At 54.9% G+C, this 26,604-nt stretch overlaps 1 protein-coding gene across 1 annotated transcript in view; it reads right to left on the bottom strand.

Moving 5' to 3' along the window:
- KCNJ12 (potassium inwardly rectifying channel subfamily J member 12) overlaps positions 1-7,097 on the bottom strand; it is a 62,757-nt gene extending 55,660 nt beyond the window's left edge. The window contains exon 1 of the mRNA XM_080383900.1: positions 2,052-7,097. The gene's annotated coding sequence lies outside the window, so the exon portion shown is untranslated. The remainder of the gene's footprint in view (positions 1-2,051) is intronic.
- Positions 7,098-26,604: the final 19,507 nt, after the last annotated feature.

The following is a 26,604-nucleotide window of genomic DNA, read 5'->3' as shown; positions in this document are numbered from 1 at the left end:
CTCCAGCACCCCCTCCAGTGACGGCACTCCCTCTCTTTCTAGTGACAGCATCCTCAGAGCTGCCAGCCGTCCTCTTTCCTACCTGCACTGTGGCTGGGTGAGGCTCCCGCGCCCCTCAAGCACATTTACACCCTAAAACCTGGCACCGACGGGGGAGAAAATGCCGGGCTGGCACTGGCCATGCAGCTCCCCTGGCAGCTCCTCCAAAGTTCACCCGCAGCGGGGAGAGGTTCGCCCCGTGCTGCCGCCCCTGCAGCCCTGGCTGGCAGGTGGGGAGAGGGGGAGAACCCCCCGGCAGGCTGTGGCCATGGCCGGAGCATCGGCATCGCGCAGCACCACGGCACCGTGCCGTGCCACCGGGGAACACCGCTGGCTGCTCCCAGGGCACTCACCATGACCCCCGGGCTGTTTCAGGGCTCAGAAAAAATCCACCTGGACTTCACAGGTGAAGGAGCTCTTTCGGGTAAAGAGCAGCAGAGGCAATACAGGATTTTGAAGTGTGTCATAGATCAGAGGCAAGAAACAAAGTGGCCCTTAAGGTGCCTTCCCCAGCAAAGCCGACGCTTTATTAAGCCTATCCGGCACGGATGGGAACACTCGCTGTTATTCCAGGCCTGAAAGGAGCAGGCGAGGAATTTATTTTTTATTTCTTTTTTTAGTCTTGTTTTCATTATTTTCTGGTGGTTCGTTGCTTTGTGTTCATACAAAGGGAATTTCACCTGCTGTTCAGAACAAAAGGCCCCGGAAAGTTTTTGCGGAGAAGGGGACGAGGGGAAGGAGCTTTACAGAAGCAAAACGAGTTGTCGCAGGGTTTGGGGTTTTTTTGCAGTGAGCTGTGAAACATCCCCAGCTCTTTGGTACCTGCAGAAGACCCAGCACCGGCACACGAGTCCCCTGTCCCCAGTGGTGTCACCCCCGGGCTGGGGGCAGGGAGGTCTCCCAGCCTTTATGAGACTGGGGTCCATTTGGGGTGCAGAGAGGGCCATGGGAAGGCAGCGGGACTGCTTCCCACCCTTTTCGCACGCAAGCGAAGTCATCAGCACGCTTTCTAAGAACAGGAAAGAAAAAACCCAGCCCTCATTTACCGACACCACTGCAAAACAGGTGGTTCAAAATCACAAGTGCAGGGGGCAGAAAACCCCCTTGTTCGGCGATTTTGCGCTCATGGTCCCTGCAAAACTGTCCAGGAACAAATGCTGCTAAATACACACCATTTTCCCTCTAACACTCTTTGCTCTATAATTAAAGAGAGACTTCTAAAAATACAAATAGCCTTGAGCACCCAGAGAAGGCGTGCAGGTGCTGCTAACTGGAGGCACTTTAGTACAGCTCATTTTCTGGACAATTTTACTAGCCTGGCTCGTGCTCAGTGCTGATACTATTACAGTGATGCAATTATGCTGCTGCTGCTGCTGTCGTCGGCTTGCTTTGCTTTTTTCCCTGCGCTTTGCAGTTTGCCTTCGAAGCACCCCCACACACACAGAGCTTTGGGGCTCACCCCCGGCGTGCCCCCGGCACAGGCAGGCAGGGCCAGGCAGGCGGCAATAAGAGGGTCACACGAGCGTGCATCGCACACACGCGTGCATCCGCATGTGTGCACATGCACGGGGGCATAACCCCGCACGGGCATTTCCAAAACGAGCCGGTGTGCAAAAGTTTTGGTTGAGAAAGCGAGCTGGCCGGGGGAAGTGAGCGGAGGGGAGGGGGAGCCCAGCGAAGCACCGGTGCTCCCCAAAAGGCAGCAGCAAGCCCTTGCCGCTGGCGGGGGAGGGAGGGGGCCCATGGCATGGGGATGGCGGCCAGCTTTGCAAAATCCCCCCCCCCCCCAACCTGGCATTTCAGGGGGGCGAGGGGGGGGAACTTCACCTGCGAGGCTGCTGCTGCTGCAAAACTTCATCTTATTTCTCCATTAGGGCTGCAATAGGTGGAAGTGATTGACTCACTATGAGACTGCTGTTTTCGCCTCTGACTTGGGATTAAGACAGAGCTGGAGGAGCGGAGGAGCCGTCGCCCCGGCTCTCTGGCAGGCAGGCGCCCGAGCCGTCACTTACCTCTCACTGCATCCAGCCCCCCCCCGGCCGTGGGGCTGCGGGTCCTGGAGAGTTAGCTGGTGGGGGACCCCACATCCACTTGGGTTTCTCCCAGGACCGACGTTTGGCTGCTGCTTCTTAGGCACAGACCCAATCCCTCCATCCCAACCACAGGAAAAAAAATATCTTCTTCCAAAAGAAAAAAAATTAAATTTAAAAAAAAAAACAAAAAGAGGGAGATTAAAAATAAAAAACACCACGTTTTTTTCTTGGTTTGGTTTCCCCCTGACACCCCCTGGAGAAAAAAAAAAATAGATAAATCCCAGCGACCAAGAGATCCAGACTCAGGTGAATTTAGCTTCAAACTCCCTCTGCGCTTTCAGAGCCTTCACCCTCAAATGGGCTCTGGAAGATGCTGGGGGACCCATCGTCGCCAAAGTGTCATCAAATATCCTTCGGGCTCAACTCCGCTCCTGCCCAGGGAGGGTGGACTTCTTCCCTGCTCGCTGTGTGCTGTGGAGTTGGCAGGGACCTGCCTGGTTCAGCCTCAGCGTGGAGGGTGGGTGGGTTGGTTGGTTGATGTGGGTTGGTTTTCTTTTTTTTTTTTTCTCTCAGTTTTTTTTTTTTTTTTTTTTTTCTCTCCGCTATTGGTTTCCTTGCTATCTGATCCTGAGCGAGCGCTGCAGCTCGCCGCTTCCCTGCTTTTTTCCCCCAGCTTCCAGCCTTTTGACAGGGAATGAAACACAGACACCCAGTGAGACAGGCTCCAGCTTCTACAAAGCTCCACTCCCTCCTACCGCCTTTGTCCGCGAACAGCAACTACTCCAACTCTGCCCGTAGACACAAGTGAACCTCTGCATCAGCACTTTCCTAATGGCTGCTTCGCCCGAGTCCTTCGGCCCTTCTTCTTCTTCTTCCTCTCCTCTACCTTGATGGCTTCCGCTTGCTTTTTCTAGCCCGGCCCTGGCTCCAACAGCCCCAGCCGCGACGAAGCAACAACCCTTTCCCGACGGATCCATCTCAGCTCCCCCGCGCCGGCTGCTGCGGCCGGGGGGTTGCAGCCCCGCAGACCATCGCCAGCCTTTCTGGGCGCCTTTCATGAAAAATCGATGGCGGGTACCGTGTCCCTGGAGGCTTCGCTCTGCTTTCGGCTGGGTTAAGGGGCAGGGGGCTGCATGTGTCGAGAGGAGCTGGGGGCAGAGGGAGGGCTAAGGAATTGAAGCCACTTCTTTTTATTGCAGGCGGGGATTTTTTAATTTTTTTTTTTTTTTAGCAAGATTGACTGGAGTCCAAGTTTATTTCTTGGTGCTGAGCATTATTTTAAGCCGTTTGGGAGTCTTTGGGTGTCTCCAGGTCACTCTGTCCTTATAACAGCCAGGCCTTTTTGGAGAGGGTCAAAGCGAAACCCTGCTCGGGCAGCCTTTCCCCCCTGCGGAGGGGAATGGGTGGCAGGGGGATGCTGCAGTGGGCTCACAACCCCAGCTGGCTGCCAGCCAGAGGGAGATGCAAACCAGCCACCATCTGTAATTTTTGCTAGACTTCCTCCACACTCGGTTGCCTGCGAGATCCCAGGGCTGCTGCCTGCTCCTTTTTTGGAGATTCGCGGGCTTTGTTCAAAAAAAGAAATACAGCCGGGAGACCTCGAGCCTCAACAGCCGCACTCGACACTGCTCAGCTTGGCTGTCACACGGCTGGCAGGTCACGTAAAAACCAGAAAACCCCCCAGCACACCAAGAGGCTGTCTTCCCACCTGCCTCATCTCCCTTTTGCATTGCCTCCCGCTCCTTCCCAGCCTTCTCTTTGCTCCTTGTCTCTGGGTTCGGGACCAGCAAACCCTCCTTCTCCTCTTCCCTTCAGCAGCATCCCAGAGCAGCGACTCTTCTTGTCCCCAGCTCCCATCCTCCCCCCGGCACAGTGATGGAGCACTGTGCTTGCCCTCGCTGCACCCAAACACTCCTGAACTCCATCGTCCCATCTCAGGGTGATGCTGGCAGCGCTACCTCCTCTCCCCTCTCCACGACAGCTTGCCCCATCTCACCCCACTGCACCAGCCCCACAAATACTGAATTTTAACCAACACTCTGAAATGCCCAGATGAGAAGCACTGCAGGGCCTTGTTCTGGCCATGGTATATCTAAACCCCAACGGATGCTCAGCTAACAGCGGCGATTTGGGTTTTGCGGATCAGAGGGGACACCAGCTTGCATGCTGGGCGCGGTGATGACAAGCACAACCACCCAGGGGACCGAGGGGTGACCATCAGCGTCCTGAGCCCAAAACACTGCTCCTTTCTGCTTGTCAGGCAGCCCCTCACACCCTGGCTGGCTCCTCTCCTGCCACCCCACCACATCCATCGCTTGTGGAAAGCTTGCCTAGTCCCCCCTGCCCCAGTGTCCAGCCAGCGGTGCCAGCCCCCCAGCTCCCTCCACTCCCTCAAGTAATAAATATAATTAACGTGCTGGGCAGCCTGGAAATTGGCTGCAGGGCTGGGGCGGGCGGCTGGCTGTGGGCCAGGGCTGGGCAGGGAGGCACCGCCTGGGATTCAGGGAGCAACTGTGGGGTCCCCAGCCCTCATCCCCACTCGCCCGCTGCTCCCTGGTGTGGTGCTCTGCCAGGGCTGCCAGCAGCAGTTTCAAGCTGCTGGAGCAGGGTGTTGCTCCAGCAAAGCAGCAAGTGGGAGATGTCTGGGGCTTGTATGCAGGGAAAGATGTGGGCACCCTGGGGGGCTGCAGCTGGGAGGGCAGGCTGGGAGGGCGGGATGGAGCTGGGCAGCCAGAACTGGTGAGGCTGGTACTCCCTGCCATGCTGGTGGCTTACCCCTCGCACCCTGGTTTGCTGCGGGAAATGCAAAGAAATAGCCCGGCATTTCCATCCCAGCAAGCCCCAGGGTCCCCCCTGCAGAGGGGTCCCCCCATTTTCGCTGCCGGCTCCGGGCACCACTGCCCTGGATGGGGGGAGTTGTGGGGAAGGGCATCACCCGCAGCACGCCCACCCCTGGGTGCAGCCCTGGGGCCCTGGCAGGGTCACGGCTGGAGATGGCTTGGATCAGGATCCAGCCTCATCCTGCAGCCAGGCTGGCATCGGCTGCCTCCTTGGGATCCCTCGAAGCGAGGGAAGGAGGGTGAGAGGGTGAAGCGAGGGGTGCACCCAGTGGGGTCTCCAGCAGGTCCCTTCCCAATGCCTGCAGTGCGGCTGCGCAGGGCAGCGAGCAAGTCAGCACAGAGCCATTAGGGCTAATTTAATCAAGACGGATGGCCCAACTGGAGGGCTGCCGCCCATAAATCCCACGCTCACGCTGCATTAGTGTCAGGGCTCCTGGAGGAAGAGGCCGAGGAGGAGGCACAGGGGGAGCGGGGCTGGGGAAACATGCTAAGTCACCCATCCTCCTGATGGCACCGGGATGCTTGGACCCAGTGCCACTACCCAAGCGTGCTCCCCATCCCACGGTGAGCAGCCTGGCCCCGGGGACACGGACAGCCCCTCCAAAAGCCCGACAGCAGGAGATAATGGGATTTATAGCAACCTGGGTTTGCTCAGCACCAAAAATTGCAGGGTTGTTCACAAATACCCCATGGCAAGGCTGAGGTTTGCTCCCGCGGGAATCTGCCCTGCTTGCTCCAAGGGGATTTGTTTAGGGAAACAGGGTACTGTGGGAGAAAGGCTTGAAGCCCCACATAGATCACAGTAGAACTGGGACTCCAAAGTACAAGCCAAGAAAGACCCAAAGCTGATGGATGCAGCAGCCATCCCAGAGCCCAGGCAAGACACCCCAAACTCAAGCCATGCCAGCCCACCACGGGGCTGCGGGACATCCCCATGGGGTACACTCCCAGCACCCCGTTCCTTTCCCACCTCTGCTCCTAGGAAGGCCATCGTCAGGCTCAGGGTTGCCATCTGATGACCCAAAACAGCCACGTCCCCCCATCCCCTGGGCATGGGCAGCAGGAGACACACGTGCTGCTCCGCCACATGAGCAGAGTCAGGAAATAAGCTCTCATCTATCCAAGTTAAAAATAGCCGTTATCTTTGCCATTAACGCGCCTCGCCCCTGACTCTCTGGCCGAGCTGGCTCCTGTCTCGCCGCCTGCCCACCCAACAAGGCCACCGTACTCCCGGCCTAAAAAACCGGCCATGGGGAAGGGACCGGACGGTTGCCGCCATCTGCTCCGGGCGCTGGCATCGCCATCAGCATGGGATGCCGGCTCTGCCAGGCCATGCTGTTGGCCGGCGCAGTGGTGTGGAGGGCCAAGTCCTGGTGGGTTTTGGGAAGACAATGGGCCAGGGGATGCGGAGGACGGATGGGAGGACGGCATGGGTTTGTGGGCACTGCTCTCATCCCTGGAGCGCTTGGAGAGGCTACGTGGTCACCCAGCAAGGGAGAAAATAGGGGTGCTGGCCCACTGCAGAAGAACAAATACTTGTGCAATAGGGTTGTGGGGTTACTGGGGTGGTCTCAGCCTGAGAGAGCAGCTGAGAACATCAAGGAGCAGTTGGATGATGGAAAAATGGATGCTCAGACCTGATCTCCATGTCCAGAGCATCCCGAGGCCTATGCCAGCAGCCACTTAGCAGGGAACACGACCGAAATAGCTCAGGGAAGCTGAACTCGGGGCACGAGGAGCAATGAACCGTGGCACTGCCATAGATAGATCTGGAAAAAGGAGAGCACCCATCCCTGTGCACCTCCGGTTTCTGGCGGTGCTTCAGTGTGGCCAGGAGGGAGGGAGGGCAGGGAAGGAGCCGGATTGCCTGCAGGAGGAGCACGGCGGCCAAGGTGAGCATTTGTGGTGCTTTTATGAGACCACACGCAAGGTCCTGGGGCCCAGAAAGTGCTGATGGGGTCAAGAATTGGTCACCGCCATGCAGGGGTGCAGGGCAGCTCTCTGCAGACTGAATGCAAGTGGCACCATGCCCAGCAGGTCCCGCTCCCCAGGCTCAGCCCCTTTGCATCTGCTCACCCAGGAAAAAAAAAGCAAAGGCAGGATTGGGCCTGAGCAACCATCAGTGAGGAGCAACAGTCTGTTCCGTGAAAAGCCACAGAGCCCGTGAGCCACTTCTCCCCGAAGATGGCTAGCACAGGGGAGGGGGGGGGGGGGGGGGGGGGAGGAAGACATTTGTATTTCTGCCAGCTGACAAAATGAGATGCCACTTGTAGCCAGTGAAACACTGCAGATTTTGCTAATAAAGGATTGCTCCATCCAGCTTCCAGCTGGATTCCAGCCTCAGCCACACCGCGAACACTGGCAGCATCAGCCATCGCATCCTAGCACTGGCATCCTCAAGCCGACTCCGTGCCACGCCACGGGTTCAGGCTCGCTGCAAACTCAAGCACTGCCCCGTGGCCAGGACACAGCTCCCACGCTGAGGTTTGCTCCCACCCTTTGTATCCCTGTGTTTGCCGCGGGGACCATGCTGCTGGGAGTGCGCTGTGTCCCTTGGGAGACTCTAACACATCTCAGGAAATTTTCCTTTTCTATTCAGCTTAATTTCACCCATTAAGGCTTGTTTCAGTAGGGTCCCGAGGGGATATCGCTCCCCAGCATCCTCCTCCGACTCTTCCTCCACTGCTCTCCTCCTCCATGCACACACTGCTCGCCTGGGGGAGGCTGATCCTTGCTTCATCATGAGCAACGCTAGTACAAGCAATCATATCTTCTGTAAAACATGGCCCTCCACCACCCCAGCTGATAGCATGTACATTTTCCACGCCGTCACAATACCTTTTTTAGGATTTCAAAGGCACTGCCCCTGCCTCACCGTGTGCAGAGGCACCCAGGCCGCGTCTGTTGGACAAGTGCTTGAGACCTCAGCCAGGGCATTGCCCCCTGGCCAGAGGTGGGAGCCTTGCTCCTCATCCGTGGCTGAAAGCAGAAAAAGAGCCAGTTTGGGAAAACCACGTGCCCTCAGTGTGCCACCACCCCAAAATCAGGCCAAAGACTATGTCACACTGGGATCCTGCCCAGAAAATATAGGACAAAGCAGGAGGCAAGAAGCTTATCTGTTGCTGTCGTGACCTGCAGTGTTTGGGGGGAGGATCTAGGGCAGCAGATGGATTTCCTAGACCTCGTGCGTAAGTCCAGTGCTAGCTCCATGTTCTGGGCCAGCTGGGATGAGCATGGCTTTGGCTTTTTACCATGGGATGCTCTAAAAGAAACATTGAAGGGCAGCTCCCCTGGGCTGCCCATGGTGCTCGTTGCACTTGGGAGAAACCATTGATCCCCTTTCTGCTCTCCTCACTCCACCACCCATGCTCAGCTCCCCTTTCCCCCACCCACAGGGTGGACTATTTTAGGACAGGGAGGAGGAAAACGTGGCAGCAACCAGCTGACCAATAGCTGCTGGTAGCAGAGCCCAGGCAGGCTGGACACCCCAGGGGTCAGACAGGCACCTCCTTAAGGCAGAGGCTTTCCCAAAGGGCTCGCCGCAGACCAAGAGTCCAACTGGCTTCTTACGTAAACGACCTCAGGACAGCGCCTCCGAGACCACCAGACCAGGCAGCAGATGCTCAGAGGCAAAATCCACCCCATCCTGAGCAGATGTCACCTAATCAGCATGTTGGCTTTTTCCCAAGGCGGTCTTGGGGCACACAGTAAATATCTTATATAAGTACCTCTGGCCTGGGGTCAGATACGGTTCAGCCTTGTTGTACAGTGATGTCCTCCTGGGCAGAGGCACAAGAGGTGGCCCAAGGGCCAGAAGGGGCTTTCCCCAGTGTGGACCTGTTACATGGTTGTAGAACCCTTGGTGACCCACCTCCACAGCTTTGCCAGAGGAGGCTCCAGGAGAAACCCTGGTATATGAAGGGCTGCCCATCCCTAATGGCAAAAAAAAAAAAAAAAAAAAAAAAAGGACAGAAGAAGGGGTCAAAATGGCAAGTCGCTTCTGCCCCCAAACTATCTGTGCTCCAGGACTTGGTAGCTGGGTACACAGCTGGAGAGAGCATGGAGAGCCCAGCATCCCTCCACTGCAAGGCCAGTCCTTCCAGCCCAGCCACAGCTGGCTGGCTGGACCATAAGTACCTTCCGTGATGGAGACATCACACCAAGCCAGGAGACCTCTGCCAGCACTCAGCTCTCACCACTTGGGCAATTTCAGATGCCAGGCCCCTCTGTTGCAGGTTAGCCCCCAAACTTCTCAGCACGGCCAGAGGCACACAAGGTCCTTCTTTGTCCCAAGCAGCCTCCTGGAGCCCGCTGGCGTTGGGAGGCTGGAGAGGGCCCATGGACAGACAGCCAGGGGTAAAAGCAGCTGGGCTGGGGTGTCAGCAGGCTGCAGAGGGCAACCTGTGAGCATCTACAGCACTTAAAATGTCAGGGCTGGCTTTCCCTCCAGGCTGCTCATTGAGGTGAAAACTGAAATGGGGGCTGCGCTGGCTAATTCCTCCCTCAGTGTCCTCCCTCTGGACTCACATCTCCAGCAGATTTACTGACATGGCTGCACAGGGGCTTTGATAAAAAAAAAACCAACAACCAACCCCAAAACCACCAAACCCCTACCAAATAAATGGGCTCAAGCCTCACTACTGCCTTCCCGTGCTAGCACCAGCCTTGGGGGACTTGCCCATCCATGGGACATCACCTTTCTGCCAAAGCAGATCACACAGGAGCGCGGCGGGTTCAGACATCAGTAGAAGGATGCTCAGAGGTGTGGGAACAAGGGGCTGAGGGAGCAGGCAGGACACGACCTGTCCCTCTGCCTGCCCCAGGCTCCCTGCTCCTCTTTGACAGGTCACTTAAAGGCTGTAACCACCAACAACCCATAGCTGTCTTACACAAGGGGCATTTCACACCAGCCCTCGCTGCAAAATAAAGCAGCCCAAGAGTTACTTGTAGTACCCAGGCTCCCTGGGGCAGATCTGGACAAGGAGCAAGGTCAAACTCATCCCTGCAGAAACAGCACCAGCAGCTTCTCCATCAGCGCTGCTGCCCAGGCTGGGCTGGCCATGCCACCACCGTCCCCGGGCTGAGCAGAGAACAGAGTCAGACAGAGAATTCGGGTCTCTGTGGCTGCAGCTAGCGGAGAAGAACGCATCAGCAAATATTTCTGCTCTCCCGTTATTGGCAAGGCCTCTTTGTCCCATTGCTGCCCGCTCACAGGCAGCTCTCCGGGTTTGGGGAAGGGCACATGGGTCCGTCTGGCAGCCACAGCCCTGGCATCCAGGGTCCGGCAACAAACACAAAACCCTGACGAGTTGCTTAAGTCCTGTCCCCAAGCACGCGGCATCAAGTGACACTGGGCAGCTGCAGGCACCAGGGGCAAGTGTTCAAACTTTGCAAACAGAGGGGAAGAAACAGACAAAATGAGCACAAAAATTCCAGTTTCCATCCTCCGCTCCATGCCCCGGGCAAGAGCCACACCAGAGACCTGGGCTGTGTTAGGGAAGCCAGGACGGCAAGAAATAGAGCACTAGATTTTAGGAAGATAACAGGGATGGAAGATAACAGGGATCGACTGGATCAGCTGCCTGTGACGAGTGTTCAGAGGGTGGGAGCTTGGAAAACAGTTCAGTGGTGCCCAGAGCCAGGCAGATGAAGGGCTGAGCTATTCTTTGGCTTGCTGAGCAAAAGAAAACCATACATTCAGATCGAAACAAATTATTTTTAAGTGAAAGACAAAATTATAAACGATTTTCCCATGAGGCTCAAAACAGTTTTCTCAATCCAAAATGAACCAGCTTCTCACCAGGCTATTGCACCCACTTGTAAAATCACAGTTCTCCTCTAGATTAGTTAAAAGACATTTTCCAAAGCAGAAAAGGCAAAGCCCCACTTAAAAAAAAAAAGTTAATCTCCAAACAGAGTATTCTGACTCTTGTTGAAACAAAAACTTCACATTTCCAAAAGCCGAGGTGAAACACCGTGATCTCCTCAGATGCTTCCCTCCCCCATTTTGTGCAATCACACATATTTTCCAAACGCCTCGTGAGTTTGGGATCGGTGCCAGCCTCTGCAGCGCTGGTGCTGAGCACACACAGCTGCTGGCACGCACCGGATCAAAGCCGCAGCTTGGCCATAGGGACAGAGCACCCGGCAAAGCTGAGGGCAGGGAGCTCGTAAAGGGCTGGGGAAAGGCTCCTGCCCCTGGCCTGGGGTATTCATCCCTCCGGGGTGGCTCAGGGAATCCCACCTGGGACGTGGGTTTTGCACAACAGATCATGGGGGGCGATACCTGCTGCTCTGATGCGGTGACTTGCAAGGACCAGGGAGGGGCAATTCCCACAGGGAACGGTACTTCCCACAGGGAACCATTGCAGCACTTCCTCCAGCCTTCCTTTCCCGAGGGGACCTCATCCTCCTGCCATGCACAGGTGACACACGCATTCCCTGTGTGGGGATGGCAAGCGTGCGAAGCAAGGAGCATCGCATGGTGCGGCGCCCAGGGAAGGCGTGATCCAGCTCCCTGGGGGAAGAGGAAAGCCCACCCTCTGCTACAGCAGCCTGGCCCTCAAAGCCAGCCCCACGGGGCTGCTGGTTTGGCCATCCCTGGGTATACGTGCACATGGAAGAGCAGAGAATTATCGATGTTCTTCCCTAAGGACTGCAGGCAGCATGCTGGGGCTGCCCCCCGCACCAGGCGCTCTGCACTTCTCAAAGATGCTTCTTTAGAATTTCTTGACTTTCCACCCCCACCCCGCCCTCTTCCCCACCATTCTGGATGCTGGATAATAAAAGACAAAGCAGCAAAGGGCTTCACAGAGCCCAGCCCCAAGGGACCAGGACCCCCAAGACCCCTCATCTCCCATCATGTAAGGGAGCTTCCCAGTGTAAATTTTGGGGTTGGTTTATCAAGGATCAAACTGTGCCTTTTCTCAAGGGATCTTCCACCTCTGCTCCATTAAAGAAAAAAGAAGAAAAATTTTAAAGCCCCAATGTTTAACAAGACAGCTGCAGGGAGGCTACTTGACTGATTGAGTTTTTACCTGGCCCTTACAGGCAAGCTGAAGTACTTAACATAGAAATGAGGTTTAGTCACAGCAAGGCATTTGGGATTAGAGTTGGCTGGAGAAACTCTGATGGAACCACGTTCCTCCAGAATATGCACTCCTGTCAAAACTGAAATGCTTTGTGAGATTGAATAGGTTTAGCCAGAAGTTCATTTTCTAAAGAAAATCAGGGAGCGGGTGCAGGAAAATATGTTGAATGAAAAAAAAAAAAGTGCTTTTTCTTTTGAGCCATGCCAGCGTATATATTGTTGGGGAGAGTTTTTGTTTTGTGGTTGGTTGTGTTTTTTAAGTTGTGCATTACTCAGGGAGGAACCTGAAGAACCGTTTTCTCTCTAATGACAAATTTACCCAAAGTCAGCAATTCCCCACTCCCTGCTGGCTCACAAGCTGGTAGCAAGGCCAGCGCGACTCAATAAAAACAAGCTATCAAAACCCACCTGGAGTGAGCCTGGGGAGGCAGGGAAAGCCCAGCAGGACCTGAGCAGGCAGCATAATTGTGAACAGAGCAGTGACAACCTTCACTAAGGTGAAAGCAGAGCAGCAACTGGGAATTTCTCACCCCAACCCCCCACCTTTTGGGGAGCATCATCCCACTGGAAAGCAGCAGAAGGGATGGGGGAGTGCCTTGACTTCCATCCAGGATGACAGAGCCTGGGGGTTTCCATTTCCAAACAGTGCCTCTGCCAAAACTCAACACCGTTCCTGTTGGGTAAACCTGTTCCTGGAGTCTCTTGGCAAATGCTCAAGCTCCTGGGTCAGACAGGTAAAACATCAGGGTCAGGTTTTGATCAGGAGGGGAGGGTCTCCACCCCAGCCAGGCTCCCACTGGGTTCTTGGACTCCAGTCTGAGCACCAATGAGGAGAGATGATGGCCTGGGCTTCTCCTCTTCCTCCAAGACAGACTCTTGAGCACCAGCCTACTTCCCAGGGAGGGGAAGGAGCACTGGGATTTTGGGGTGTTGGAGCCAGCAGCAACCCCCAGACCAGCCACGTGGACCTTGCACAGCCCTTCCCCAGGAACAGCCCACCAAGGGCTGCAGCCATTTCCATGCTTCGTTAGCAGATGCCAGCAGCCTCCCCTGCTCAGCTCCAGGAGACAGGGGCTCCAGCCCCCCTGAGATCATGCCTCCCATGGGGCTGCTGCTGCTCAGTGTCCCAGCAGCCCTGCCTGGAGCTCAGGAGACACTCGCCCAACAGCAGGAGCCGCAGGCAGAGCTGCTGGACCCAGCCACAACAAGGGATCCCAGCTACAGTACAAACTATGGCTCCTATCACACAAAAGCCCCTTCTCCAGGCTGCTGGGGGGCTACCAGCTATACGAACAGGTTCTGGGGAAACAACCAACAGCCCATGGTCCAAGGCAGCAAATTCAGAATCATCCTCCAGCCCTGTTAGCCACTTGCTGCCACTCCAAACCAAGGAGGGCTTGTGCCACATCTCAGGCTGGGGGTATCTGTGACCCCCCTGACTAGCAGCTCTGTAACCCCAGCTGCATGCCCAACCCTCCAAGCCAAGCAGTGTTGCAGGGGTTGGTTTTGTTCCTCCCTCCCCTTGCTCTGGGGTGAGAGGACCTTTATAAATGATTTCCGCTTACTCTCATCACCAGGCGGACATCGCTGGCTGCTGCCGTCACATCATGCTCTGAAGACAGATAGAGTTTTCTGCCCAGGCTTAAAAAGAACATTGTTTGCAGAACAAAGTGAACAACATGTGAAAAGGAGAAGGGAAAAAAAAAATTAAAAAAAAATCTGTGATGTTTGCTGGAAGAAAAACCCGCTCGTTTGTTTGGACGAGGATTCTCGGCACGTACAATCTCAGGAACAAAAGGAGATGCTTGTTCTCCGTGGTGTTTATAGGAAGAGTCCTGTAAACATCCAGGGGCACTGGTGCTGTAGAGAAGATCACCTACCAGCCTCCAGAAACCACTCCTGGCACCCCCAAAGTCACTGCTGAGGGGTTCAGCCCTCGCATAGCCCCACAGGTCTGCACCCCAAGCCCTTCCCTTTATACCCAGTAGAAAACAAACAGCCTGTTCAAATAGAAGTAGCTGCAATAATGAAATTCCTTTGGGCAAAAGTTTTGGGAAGAAACACAGCTCCATCTGACCTTCCTGGTACTCAACAAGATGTAGGTCAAATATTTTAATTGCCGAGTCACTAATCCCCCACGCACAGCGTTTCAATATTTGTATTGCTGCGGAATGACTGCCTCCTGAAGCCATGGGGGGGTGGGGGGGAAGAAATAGCTGCCTGGATTGATGGGCTAGTAATTTCTGCAAGAATACAGCGCTGGATACAACTGCTCAGGATGAGTGGCTGCAGGGAGAAGCGAGTGGAGCAGGAGGGAGTTGCTGCTCCACCAGCTGCGTTTCTGGTTGGATTCAAAGCTTTTGCCACCTTCCCAAAAATAACAGCTGCATCCTTCAGCATCCAAACACAACCATCCCAACCTGCACAGGCAGTACCTCCAGCTCAAATAGATCTGTCACACCTCCCCTCTCCCATCACCATCCCGTAACTCAGGGCAAAACTACAGTTTTATTTTGATAAGCAACCAGACGGCAAAGCAGCCCCACTGGCGAGCTCCTGCGAGCATCTCACGGGCTCAGGCTGGGGCTCATGCCTGCAATGCAGCCACCCCAGGCTCCTTCGGCAGGGAGAGGACTAGCAAACTGCATCGGTGCTTCTTGAGGAATTCGAAGAGTGTAATTACCCATTATGGGATTTGGCTCACACAAAAAAAACAACCACTACAGCAGGAGTCACTGCTCCTGGATTGCACAGTGACAGGCAGGAACAGGACCCTGAATCATCAGCTCCAGACCCTGCCATCACCAGCAACCACATTGCATAATCCAATTCAGAATTCTATCACGGAAATCTTAAAATTAGCTCAATTTTCTACCCCAGCCACTGCTGGCATCCTGCTCTGCAGCCGCCTCCTTCCAACGGTACTGCGGATGCTCTGCCTCAGGTGCACCCACCTCAGGGTGGGCTTCCCCACACGGAGATCCCACACAGCACATATCACCTTGGGGTGGCCGTCCCAACCGTTAGCTCAGTGACAGCATCTCTAAAAAGGGAAGAAAATGGGGAAGAAAAAAAAAAGCCCACGGTGTAGAAAGCATCACATTTTCAGGCCAGAATTAAAAGGTCAATTACTTTATAATCTCTCACGTACAGGAATGGTCTTGCTCATTCAAACAGTTTAACAAGACAAGGTCCTGGCCCAGAAGAGAAGACATTGCTGCAGACCTGAAGGCAAATAATAAATTCTGATGAAGACAGAGGTTGCGTCATTAAAATGGAGCGGGCTGGATTCTGCCCTTATATCTACCCCTGTAAATCCCAGACAAAGGATTTTCTAGATTACGTATGCACATTCCTTTCCCTGCTGCTTCATTAAATAATACACAGTGCCTGTTTCCCAGTGTGCGCTGGAGCACTTGCTCCAGGCGTGCAACAAGCAGGCAGCCCCCCGTGCAGCTGGGGCTTCAGACCTGGGGGCTATCCAGGGAAGAAAATACCCTGGGGAAGAGAAAAGAGTGTGTGTGTGGGGCAGGGGGGGGTGGTGTCTCCCCCCTTTCCCAATTGTCAGGGAGGATGTACCTACCGTTGCTTTTGTGTGGCGGATGGCAAGCTCAGGGGGTGACACAGGCAGCCCCAAGGCTTGATGCGTGCAAGAGGAACCAGGCAACTCGCCTTGGCTGCGCCAGAGTCCTGGGACGCGATGCTGTCTGCTGGGCGTCACGTGGAGATGGCTTCATTTTCAGTCTTGCTTTTGCAAATAAGAAAACTGATTTTATTTTATTTTTTTTTAATGTGGGGTGTTTTGTTTGTTTTCTTCTTAGTCTCTTTCACGTGAATTTGTTCTCTGGGCACCTGGTAGCAAGGGATGCCCCTGCTGTGGGATGCAGGAGGATGGGGAGAGGCTGTGCCTGCTGCAGTTACAAGGCTGGTACCTTCCTTTGCTTCATTGCCCCCACATCTGGCTGCTGTGCAGGAAGCAGTTTGTTTACCTGCCCAAAGCCCAGCCCAGAGCACAGGACACCTTACAGCAGAGGATGCCAGCCTCTGGACCGGGATGCTCCTTTGGCACACAAAATCTCACCAGTGTCCCACAGGGACAATTATCAAATGTGAGAGTTAGTCATCCCAACCCAAAGCCATTAGTTACAAAGCGAAGAGGGCTTAAAGCTCTTATGCTTGAACATGTTAGCTCAGTCCTTTAGGGAACTCCTGATGTGCCAGAGCATCTAATCTCTGCAAATCACTTTTATTCTGCCTTGCTCTGGGTTTTCCTTTTTAATCAACTTAATCTTTATTCATGAGGTGTGTTGCTGCTGCATTACAGAAACACCCAGATCCCGAGCATCAGGCTCGGGGAACAGAAATTGGGGAAACTTGGTGTTTGTTCCAGCCAAGGCTTAAGGTCTGGAGCAATTTATCTGGACTCATGGCAGGCCCTAGCACTCCTCCATGTCCCAGCAGGGAGAAGGAGGAGGAGGAGATGGGAAATGGCCCAAGCACACAGAGGACAAGCGCTACACCCTGAGGCTGGCACGCTTTGATCAGCACGTCTCACTGCTATATTTAATCAGCAAGGTCCATGCTCACCTAACCTTGCCGATGGAGCCTTTTTTAAAAAAAATTTTAATTTATTATTTTTATTTCAAAGATAAAGTGATCAAAGAAAAGAGCAACTAGTGAGCGACAGCAACGTGAAGTGCAGAATAAATGAAGCGACAATGGGATTTTGAAGGGAGAAGTGGGGCAGGAAGGGGGCTTCACTCCCATGGGGAGCAGGGAGCTCAGACACCAGGACCCCACAGGCTGTCCTACGTGGGCTCAGCCCACTACCCTGATCCGTCCCCATCCAAGGAAAGTTTCAGGAACCATCTCCAAGAAGGGAGATGGCCAGAGCGCAGCAGGACAGGGCATGGTTTGACACCCAGCACGAGCTCCCAGGAGCAGACTGGGAAACATCAGCACTGGCACTTCTGTTTTGGGAAGACAGAAGAAATTTCGATGTACACTTCCCTGGAAGCAAAGGGACATGATTTGGGGGTTCTCGAGAGAGGCTGGATGAGCTTGACCCCCATCCCCACAAATCAGCCCCACCCCCCAGTTCCCCAACTGCAAACAGCGGCGCTGAGCAGCCTGTGGTGCCCTGGCTCGCATCCTCCAAGGATCAGCTTCCCCCCAACCATGATCCAAAGGTACTAATGGGATTGTAATTCCTCTAATGAGCTGTAATTAATTAATTACCCTGTTAGCACAAGAGTTTTACATTTTTTGGCAAACACAGTGCTGTTCCGTAGCTAGAGGGAGGCTCTTCCTCAGCAGCTGCACACTCGCTTTTTGCCCAGGGGGCTTCTGCCCCTCGGCCTGGCGGTGTTTGTACCCTGGAAACAACCACACAGCTCCCAGGTCTCCCCCGCATTACAGACAACCAAGCCACAGGCATTAATTCAGAGGGTTCACAGACATCTCCTCCATCAGCCCCTTGATAACATCAATTCCCTCCGACAAACGTAACAAGAAGAACACACCACAGACAGAGAGCAAGCGATACCCGGACCCTCCATGGTCCCTGTGGAGCAGCAACATGCCAAGGGAAACTTCCAAAAGCACTGAGGATGGAGCCAAAGCAGGCTGGGGCCAAAACAATATTTGAGCTGTGTTAATCAGCACAGCAGCCCCAGGATGCTCAGAGCCACACTGCATCCCCCCGCATGCTAGGATGCAGGATTGCACCCGTGCATGGTAGCCACACACAGTGGTTGAGCCCAGCCACCTCTCCCAGCTCAGCTTCTCCATTACCTCCACGTTTAATAATTAAAGCATCAGTGTAAAGGCATTAAAGTTTCAGGGACTGGCATGTTCAGAGCAAGAAGGCAGGACTTGGAGCAGTCAGGCTGCTGCTAATTAACCCCGCACAGTGCAGGCAGCGAGGATCAGGTCCCTGCCCATCCACCCCTATGGGCAAACACTTTCCTCCCCACAAACCCTGTCTTCCCAGGTCTGCTTTCCAAGAGCACCCACCCCAGCCTACAGGGGAGGTTTGTTCAACATCAGGCATCCCTAAAATAACCTAATAGAGGGGGGCTTCTTCCCAGGGAGCATGGCTTTTTATAGAGCACACGGCTTTCCATGGAGCCAGCTCTGAGCAAGGGTTACAAGTTACCTTTGGCTGGCTGCTGAGGCTGAACAGGAAGGCTCTTCTGCAGGAGCAGATGGAGTCGACATGCCTGGGAGCCAGCCCAGCCCTGCTGCGGTGACAGACTGTCCCACGTCACCTCCCTTGGCAATGCTGCACTTGAGATCCCCATGCAGGAGTTGGGGGAAGGCACCCGAGGGGCTGAGCACTGGCCGAACTCATCCCACCGCCAAACTCCACACATGGCATCCAACTCACCCCACTTGTTTCCTCCCAGCAAGCTGGGGAGGAGAATGCCTCTCCTCCCATTAGGCTCAGCTGGGCAGTGCACACCACCTTCCCTCAAATACTTACAGCAATTAAGCTAATTGCATCCCCCTGGGTAGCTGGTGCTGGTTCCCTGATCATGCAGTCCCAGCTGTCCCAGGGCAGAGGTTCTGGGTCCCTCTGTGCTTAGGGGGATGTAAGCCCCTTGCATGTAGCTTGGGATCCCCAGATCAAACCCTTTAGACATGTTATTTGCTCTTAGAGCTTTGCTGAACGTGCCCACAGCAGCCGGGGGGGTGCAGGAGCAGAGCCCACCCCTCCGTGGAGCAGCAGAGATCTGGGTTCAGTGGAGCCCTGCCCATGGGGTAGCAGGGCCAGGAGTGGTTTTGGGCTGAGGATGGGGGCCAGGAGTGCCCAGACACCCCCTTTGACTTTCCTTTGCTTGCTGCATCTCCTCCAAAAATGAAGTGCTGTTTGCATCAGGAGAGGCAGATGAGTGGGGCCACATGAGCCGAGGCTGTTGCCGGAGTCGGGTCTTGCTGTGCCAGGACCGTGGCTCGGTGATTAATCCTCCCCCGTGACACCGCCTGGGCCCGGGTGCAAGTGCATTACCTTAATTAAGAGATGGGTTAATGCAGCACTTGGTCCCAGCAGCCTCCCAGGAGAGCAAGGCAGGACTGTCCCCCGTTATTGAATCCAGCTCCCTAAATCACAGTGACAGCGGGGAGCCTGGTGGGTCCCTAGGACATTGCTCAGCACCCGCCTGCTGCCTGATGCTCCCAGGGACCATCCCTCCTTGCCAGGCAGCCAGAGGTTGTTTCCCTCATTAATCCAGCATTTGCTCCTCGGATGATGCTCCTGCCCTTTCAAAGCGTCTCCTGCTTTGTCACCTGCCTTTTCAGGGGCTGCAGACACAAAAGACCCAGTTCTCCATGTCATGCCACCAGCTGGGTGCCCTGCCTGGGTGTGCACCAGCACCCCTGGGTGCAACCCTGGAGCCAAGCTAACGATGCCGCCTCTCACCTTCTACCCCCAGGTCGTTGTCCCACTTTCCAGCCTTGTTTCACATCTTTCAAAGGGATTTTTTGAGACGTTTCTTTCATAGCAATATTGCAAATGTGATGCCTTGTGTTTTGAAGACCACTTTCTCAGAGCTGCCCGGGCACAGGACTGTCCTGCTGCAAGCTCAGCCCTGCCTTCCAGGCTGGCCCCGTTTGGGCTGGTCCCTCTCCTTCTCATCTCTGGAAGCTGCGGCCACCTCCCACGGGGACCCATCCCAGATCCCTTTTCCTCCTCGTGTTGTTCTTGCACCTGCTTTAATTTGCTTAACACTAAATATTTTATTACCTCTCTGGAAAGTTATGGGGGAGATTTCCTAGAACAGGAAACATTCAGAGCTGTGAGCTGCTCCTGGGGGTGCACCAAGCCCAGGGATGGCTGCAACCACCCTCACCCCACACGGAGGAGCTGGGCAGAGGCCAGCCCCAGCCTTGTTGGCTTGCCCTGGCACCACTGAGTGCACTAGATGTGCCTTGAATATGCTTTTTTATATCATCATCCCTTTTTATTTGGGCCTCTGACCAAGCCATGAACTTGCACCGCTTTGCCAGCGGCTGCCGAGATCTCTTTGCACTCACCCTCGGTGCTGCCTCCAGATTTTTGGCATGGTGATGCTCATCCCCCGAGCGTAGCACGGGGCAGCAGGACCCGCAGGATGGCCGAGGACATCCAGTGTCAGAGATGGTTGCAGGGTGGAGAAGAGGGGCTCACGCCAGCGGGGGAGCCCAAGCTGGCACCCTGGCCCCACTGACACCCCCCCCAGTGCCCCAGTTCCTCGCGCTGGGTGTCAGGATGATAAAGCCGAGCCAGGCTCGCCAGAGCAGGCACAGCACCCAGCAGCTCCCATAATTAATAGCACCACCAGCACTTCCCTGCCAGGCCATGAATAAAACATCCTTTCTGAGGACCCAAACTCTGAAAAATCTCTTTTTTTCTGTTAATTATATTTGGTGAGACACTGTGCTTTTATTATGTTCTCCTCCTGCTTAATTGGGGGGGTGAAAGCTGGCTGGGGGTCCCTTCCTTCAGCCTGGCACCCCATTTCTTAGAGGGGTAGTGTAACTGCCAGAGAGATTCCCCCCGAAAATCCCCTTCCCACCCCTTTGGAAAAGCATCCACCACCGCAGCTTCGAACCTGCTGGATCTCTAGATTTGCTACAGCCATGGGAATTTTTGGCATTTCTGGGCTCTTCAGCATCCAAGAGCCTCTCCTGGAAACCAGCCTCCCCAGACCCTTTTCATCTTGCAAATGTTTTTGCCACATACCCAAGTTACGAAGACGAAGCTATCAGTTTTCTTTGTGAAGACGGGGCTGCATCTTGTCCCTGAGCCCCTTGGTCCAGAGAAGGAAGGAGAAGAATGCAAGTAACAAACCAAGGGATGCCAAACACTTCAGATTATCTCCTGGCACAAGTTTCAGCACATCTCCATGCCTCAGTTTCCCCATTTCTCTCTAAAATCCACAAACGCAGTGGAGGTTTGTCCCTACCTGCCTGGTTGTGACCCTTGGCTGAAGCAGCAGATGCTCACAGGGGGCTGGGAACAGCACGGGGGAGGGTGGATGGATGGAGGCTGCTCACAGCTTCAGGTCTCAGATGAGATCCTGCACAATTTCCTCTGCCTATCCGCCCTGCCATGGCTTATATATGTATTTCCTCAATATGTATTTCCTTAATATTCCCTTAATAGATATTTTCCTCAATCCCAACCAACAAGCCACCACATTCGTCCATGTCAAGCCTGCAGCACGGGGGGGTTTGCATTCCCGAGTGCTTTTTGGGAGGCTGAGCACTGTGTTTGTGCCACAAGCTGGTCCCACCCAGCAGCTCCTGCCAGGCAAGCAGCTCCCGTTGCCGCTTGGCTTGGGGGACGAGAGCAACGTTGGAGCAGAAGAGAGCTGTTGCTTGCACACATCCAAGTCTCTGAGCATCTCCCTCTGTGGAGAAAGGTGAAATTCCACCCCCAGCTTCGCTGGCTCTGATCCAGGAGCTGCATTAGCAGAGCTTCGCCAGGTCAGGATCAGACCCAAAGCCAGGCCATTGCAGAAGCATCTCAGCCACCCAACGCGCTGCTGCCTGGCTGTGCCAGCTGCCAGCCAGCAAGAGAGGATGCTGCCCTGCGCCGAGGGCCCACGCGTGCCAGGGCAGAGGCGCCAGGAGCTGAGCTAGGGGCTGTGCCATGCTAGGACATTGCAGCACACTCCCCTTGCAAGTGGCAACAGCCAGGACTTGCATTTCCCCAGGGCTTTTTGAGCTGTGGGGCTGTGGGTCGCATGGGGTGGTGCTCGGGCCGGGTAACGCAGCGCTGCCCATGCCATCCCTGGCCAAAGAGGACCTTTCGCAGAAGTACAAGCTCTGGGAGACAGGGCAATTTCCTGCCGGAGCAACAAGCGCTTTACTCCTCGCTGGATCCTCTGCCAGCCAATTTTCTCTCTCTGGGCTCCTTCCAGCTTGGCGCTCCATCCCCCAGCGCAGCGCAGGGCTGCAGCCAGCAATCAACAGATCCAGCTTGTTTAGGATGGTCACTAGTGCTGGCTCAGCCCAGCTCCCCCATCCTGCAAGGTGCCTTCTCCCTTCTTTACGTGTCCCTTGGGGGGGTGATGGCATCCTCTGCATGTCCTGCCTTGCTTCTGTCTTTCTGAAGGTCCTGGAAATGTTCAGCTCTCAGTGAGAACTGTGCCGTAACTCTCAAAAGCTGGAGTGTAAGCGCTTGAAGTGCTCTCAAAGGGAAGAACTGGCACCTTTAGCACCAGGAAATACAGTTGCATCCACTCGCACAAGCTAAGGATGCTTCAGTTGTTTTTCAAGAGGAGGGCCTGCAGAGGGAAGGGATCTTCTATTAGCTTTGTGACCGCAGTGAAAGTCTAGAGCTAATAAAGGAAATCAACTCTGCCGAGGTGGAGAGGAGCTAAGGAGAGGAAAATGAATGAGTAATCTAAACAGGACCATGAAAAATCCCCTGCTGCTCTTCAATAAAGCAGAGATTAGCAGGAGGATTTGCAGCCGTGCTGCAGGCTGGAACTCAGATCTGCCGCTGGTTTTCCACAGGCTTGGGTGAACTGCTTCATCTCATCCCATCCTCCTGTTTCACCGTCTGGGAAATGGAAACAGTCATGATTCCCCAGTAAAAGCTTAATTTAGTGGTGGCTATGAAGTGCTCTGAGATCTCCCAGAGCAGGGAGAAGCCATAGGGAGACAGGGTGCAGCACGCCGGGGCGGTGGGGAGCAGCAGGTACGATCTGTACTCCTTTCTGCAAGTGAACTCTTCCCTCAGATGCTTCCATCAGCCTCAGCTAATTGCTCATTTGATGTCACCAGGATCCTGGCACGGCAGCTCAGCCCCAGCTCCGTACCGCACCACGCAGGGAGGCGGTGGGGGCTGCGGCAGCTCCTGGCTCCCCCAGCCCTGTGCCCGCCACAGCGGGTGCACGAGGCTCCCAGCCCACCACGGCGGCAGTCCCTGCCCAAAACAGCTTCACGCCACGTGCTGAAGCTGACAGATTCCCTGTGAAGCAGGGGATCTTTATAAAGATGGTGAGATCAAGACCTCAAAGTAAAGGCGAAACGCATACAGGGCATATGACAGATAAATATGAGAGATGATGACCGGGGTCTCACCCCCAGCGGTGTTGGGGTGAACCCCCCCCTGCCTGCGTGTCCCAGGGCAGCTCCCTTCATCTCCCCAGGGATGGAAATCCGTCGGCCCCATCCTGGAGCCATGGCAGGGACTGGCTTTTGCTGGGCACGGGTACCACGAGGCAGCAAGCTTTCCCAAGCCCTCCTTAATAGAAATAATAAAGAGGGATTTGAACTGGCCAACAGAGATGGAACCAAAGCAATCCCAGTGGGAGCATATTTTTATAAGCCGGGGCTATAAGAGAAAGGGCAGGAAACCTGACACATCACAAATCACTCTCCTGTCACTTGCTGTAATCTAGAAATGCTCTATTAAAAATAAGAGCAGCCCCTGCTGCCGGCAGTGAGGCAGAATTGAGGCCACGCAGAAGGGCAGCTTGGGTTCAGGTCTGGCTGCCAGGTAGATGGAAGTTTCTAAGGCTGCTACGTCTTGCACTGCTCTGCTATGATTTATAAATATATAGAGTCACCCAGCTCAGCGACACCCATCACCCACAGTCAGCAGATGAACCTGGGGGGAGACGTCTCCCTCCTTCATGGCTGGCCAGGCTCAGCTCCGCTCCTCGGGCAGGAAAGGGCTCAGGACAGACCCCCGCATTTCCAGTTTGTCCCCAAAAATGCACTCCCCGGGTGAGGAGGTGACAGGCAACGTGCAGGGCTCCTGGGTCCCGCCTGCCTGTGGAGATCAAAGGACTCCTGTCCCTGGGCAGCAGGAGGGGGGTGAGGGGACCCCCCTAGTCCCTGGACCAGCCACGCAGGGCTCAGCACTGCCGGATAGCCCAGCTCGCTGCTCTGGCTGATGGCAGAGCATTGGGCATGCAAGGATAGCACATCTCCTCCTCCTCCTCCTCCTCCGGGTGTTTGCTCTTAATAAACCAGACCCGGTGCTAATGAGGTCGGGAAGTCACCTCCTCCCCCCTCAGCCACGGCTGTTATGAGCCCCCGTGGCACACTGCTGAAGTCAGAGCAGCAGAAAACATCAGCTAATGGTGATTTGCCTGAAAAATAAGTTTCTGGGGAAATGAGAGCTCTTTGCCAATTCAGGACAAAGTGAGGCAATAATTATGAGGGGGAGCAAGAAAAATTCAAGGGTGTCGAAGCACTTCAGGGCTTCCAAAAGGAACATTTTTTCTTGAGAAATGCAGATGTCCGTTTGCTTTGAGGTTTTCCAGGTGAGACCTTCAGCATCATTTTAACATTTTCCATTTTCAAACCCAGCTGCTCTAATCACGGAGGACAGAGTGGCTCAAGAGAAGGCAAAAAGTTCCCCAGAGAGGAGCAGGAGCCTCCTCCCTCCCCCCCGGCTCCATCAGGGTTTCCACCACCATGAGACCTATTTTCTCACCTCTCTCCCATGGCAGAACAAAACTCCCTGGACCTCTCCAGCTCAAAGCACTGGTCAAGAGATCTGGGGATCCCAGGCATCTCCTGGCCACGGAACAAGCCCAGGGCAGGGCTGGGAGAGGTGCCCCCACCCCAGAACCCTGCTGCACCATCCTCTGCAGCCAGTGCACACCAGCTTGCTCAAATAAAGCCCCATCTGTGCAGGTTATTTACAGGAGGATGTTTGCTCTGTTGCAGAAGCTGATTTGGTGATGAAAGCTTAAACAGGATGGAGAAGGGAGAACCGAGCAGGGTGTCCTAGAGATGGGACATGGCCCTGTGGGTCCTTCCTGGAGTCAGATCCCCACAGCAGCACCCCTCAGTCCCCAACTTCTTCAGCACCTCATCGGCACGGCCACAGAGGTTGGGATCCACAAAGAGCCACCAGTGCCGGGACAACCTGCCCTGCAGGTTATAGAAGACGCAAAATGACTTGTGCATACACAGAGTAAAAAAACCTTGTTGGTGACCAAAAGTCCAGGGAGTCCCATCAGAAAGAGCCCTGCGTGCTGTGAACAGCCTCCAGGTGAGCACAGCAACGCTGCTGGTGAGCTGGGGAAGAGCAGAGCAAGCAAAACCCTTTGCAGAAACAGTTTCCCAAAAAACAAGCACCTGCTCTCACCTTGTTGCCCAGCTGGGAAAGAAAAGCCCTGCTCAGGGGCTGGAGCATGCTACTGCACCCCAGGGTAGACCAGGAAACCACCCCGAGTCCCTTCAAGCACCGAGATAATCCCCAGGCCACCACATTCATTCTTTCCTTCACCGTTGGGGACAGATGAGGAGCCCAACCCTGGAGAAAAATGCCCAGATTTCCTCCCAGCCCTCCCAGGTCCCACGGGAGATGGCTGGGTTTTCCCCCGAGCCTCTAGGACATGCCCAGCAGGCATGGACTGCTGGACATCACCCCTTTGAACCTCCAAATGCCCCTTCCTGGCAATGAAGGAGCCTCCTGGACTGTGGTGGGAGGCGAAGCGTGGCTGAAGCAGACACACGCACTAGCTCATCCTGTCCCGACTCACCCCCATGGACTCACGCTCGCTCAGCTCCTTCTTCCTCAACACCCTGAAGGTGGCTCCTGGAGCTCTCCTCTTGCCCTGCCTCCAAAACATCAGTGGAGAAAGATCTCACCTCTTCAGAGCCAGCCCTCACCACCCTCTTCTGCCACAGGAGCCCAGAGCCGACCACCACGTGTCCGCTCCTCCCGTGGGTGAGGCTGAGGAGCCTGGGAGCATCAGCAGCTCAGAGAAGATGTTTTTCCTGCAGACGGATCAAGAGTAGGGAAAGGGCTGGGGGAGCAGGAAAACCTGCATCCCAGGCAGCAACGCTTGCCCAGTCGCTGGTTAGTGGCTCCGCAGGAAACACCTTCCCATGCTCACCTGGAAAGACATGTTCCTAGCAGGAGGTACACCCCTTGGTAGGTGCAACCTCCTCTTCACCACAGCTGGCGGAGGAGAAGAGGCTGCCAGCGAGTCCTTTGGCTCTCAAGATGCTTTTGCTCTCTGCTTTGCAGCACTGGGGTCTGTTACAGCCGTCTCTAGAGGTGAAAGGCCATTCTCACCCAGCACCAACACAGCCTGGGCTTGCTCCTGGGCAGCTCGGGTATCTGATTTTGAGTCCGCCTTCATGCCCCACAGTTTTATTTTAGACTGAAGCTGTGAAGTCACTTGTGAGGCTTTTGGATAAATGCTGCTCTCTGCCCCTTCCTGAGCTGCCCCAGGGCCAAGCAGTGTGTAACCAGAGGTCTGCAAGGACGCAGCATGCTCCAAGTCCAAGCTACGGCTGGGTAAAACCAGCAATATGGGTGGAAAACTGGTGGACCATGAAGCTGTTGGCTCTCAGTTGCTCTAAAGCTTGTTTGACACTTACGGCATGAATATAATCCTGGGGGTAAGTATCAGGGGGCTGAAGGAACTGGTGGGAAGCACCCCAGGATTTACTGTTAGGTGACGTGGACATCTCAGCCCTAGTGAACCTCCCAACAGGGCTGGCTGGAAGCACCCCAAGGGGCTGGGGACAGGAGAAAACTGGAGCAGGAGCTTGGGACAACATCGTACTCAAACAAGTCTTGTGTACTTTGTGGAGAACAACCCAAAGCTGCCTGTTGCAGTCGTGGCATATCTGCTGGGTG

Source organism: Falco punctatus (assembly GCF_963210335.1).
Source record: "Falco punctatus genome assembly, chromosome: 4".
Classification (NCBI taxonomy): domain Eukaryota; kingdom Metazoa; phylum Chordata; class Aves; order Falconiformes; family Falconidae; genus Falco; species Falco punctatus.
Note: the sequence above shows the minus strand (reverse complement) of the source record. Positions and strands in the feature narration are given on the sequence as shown.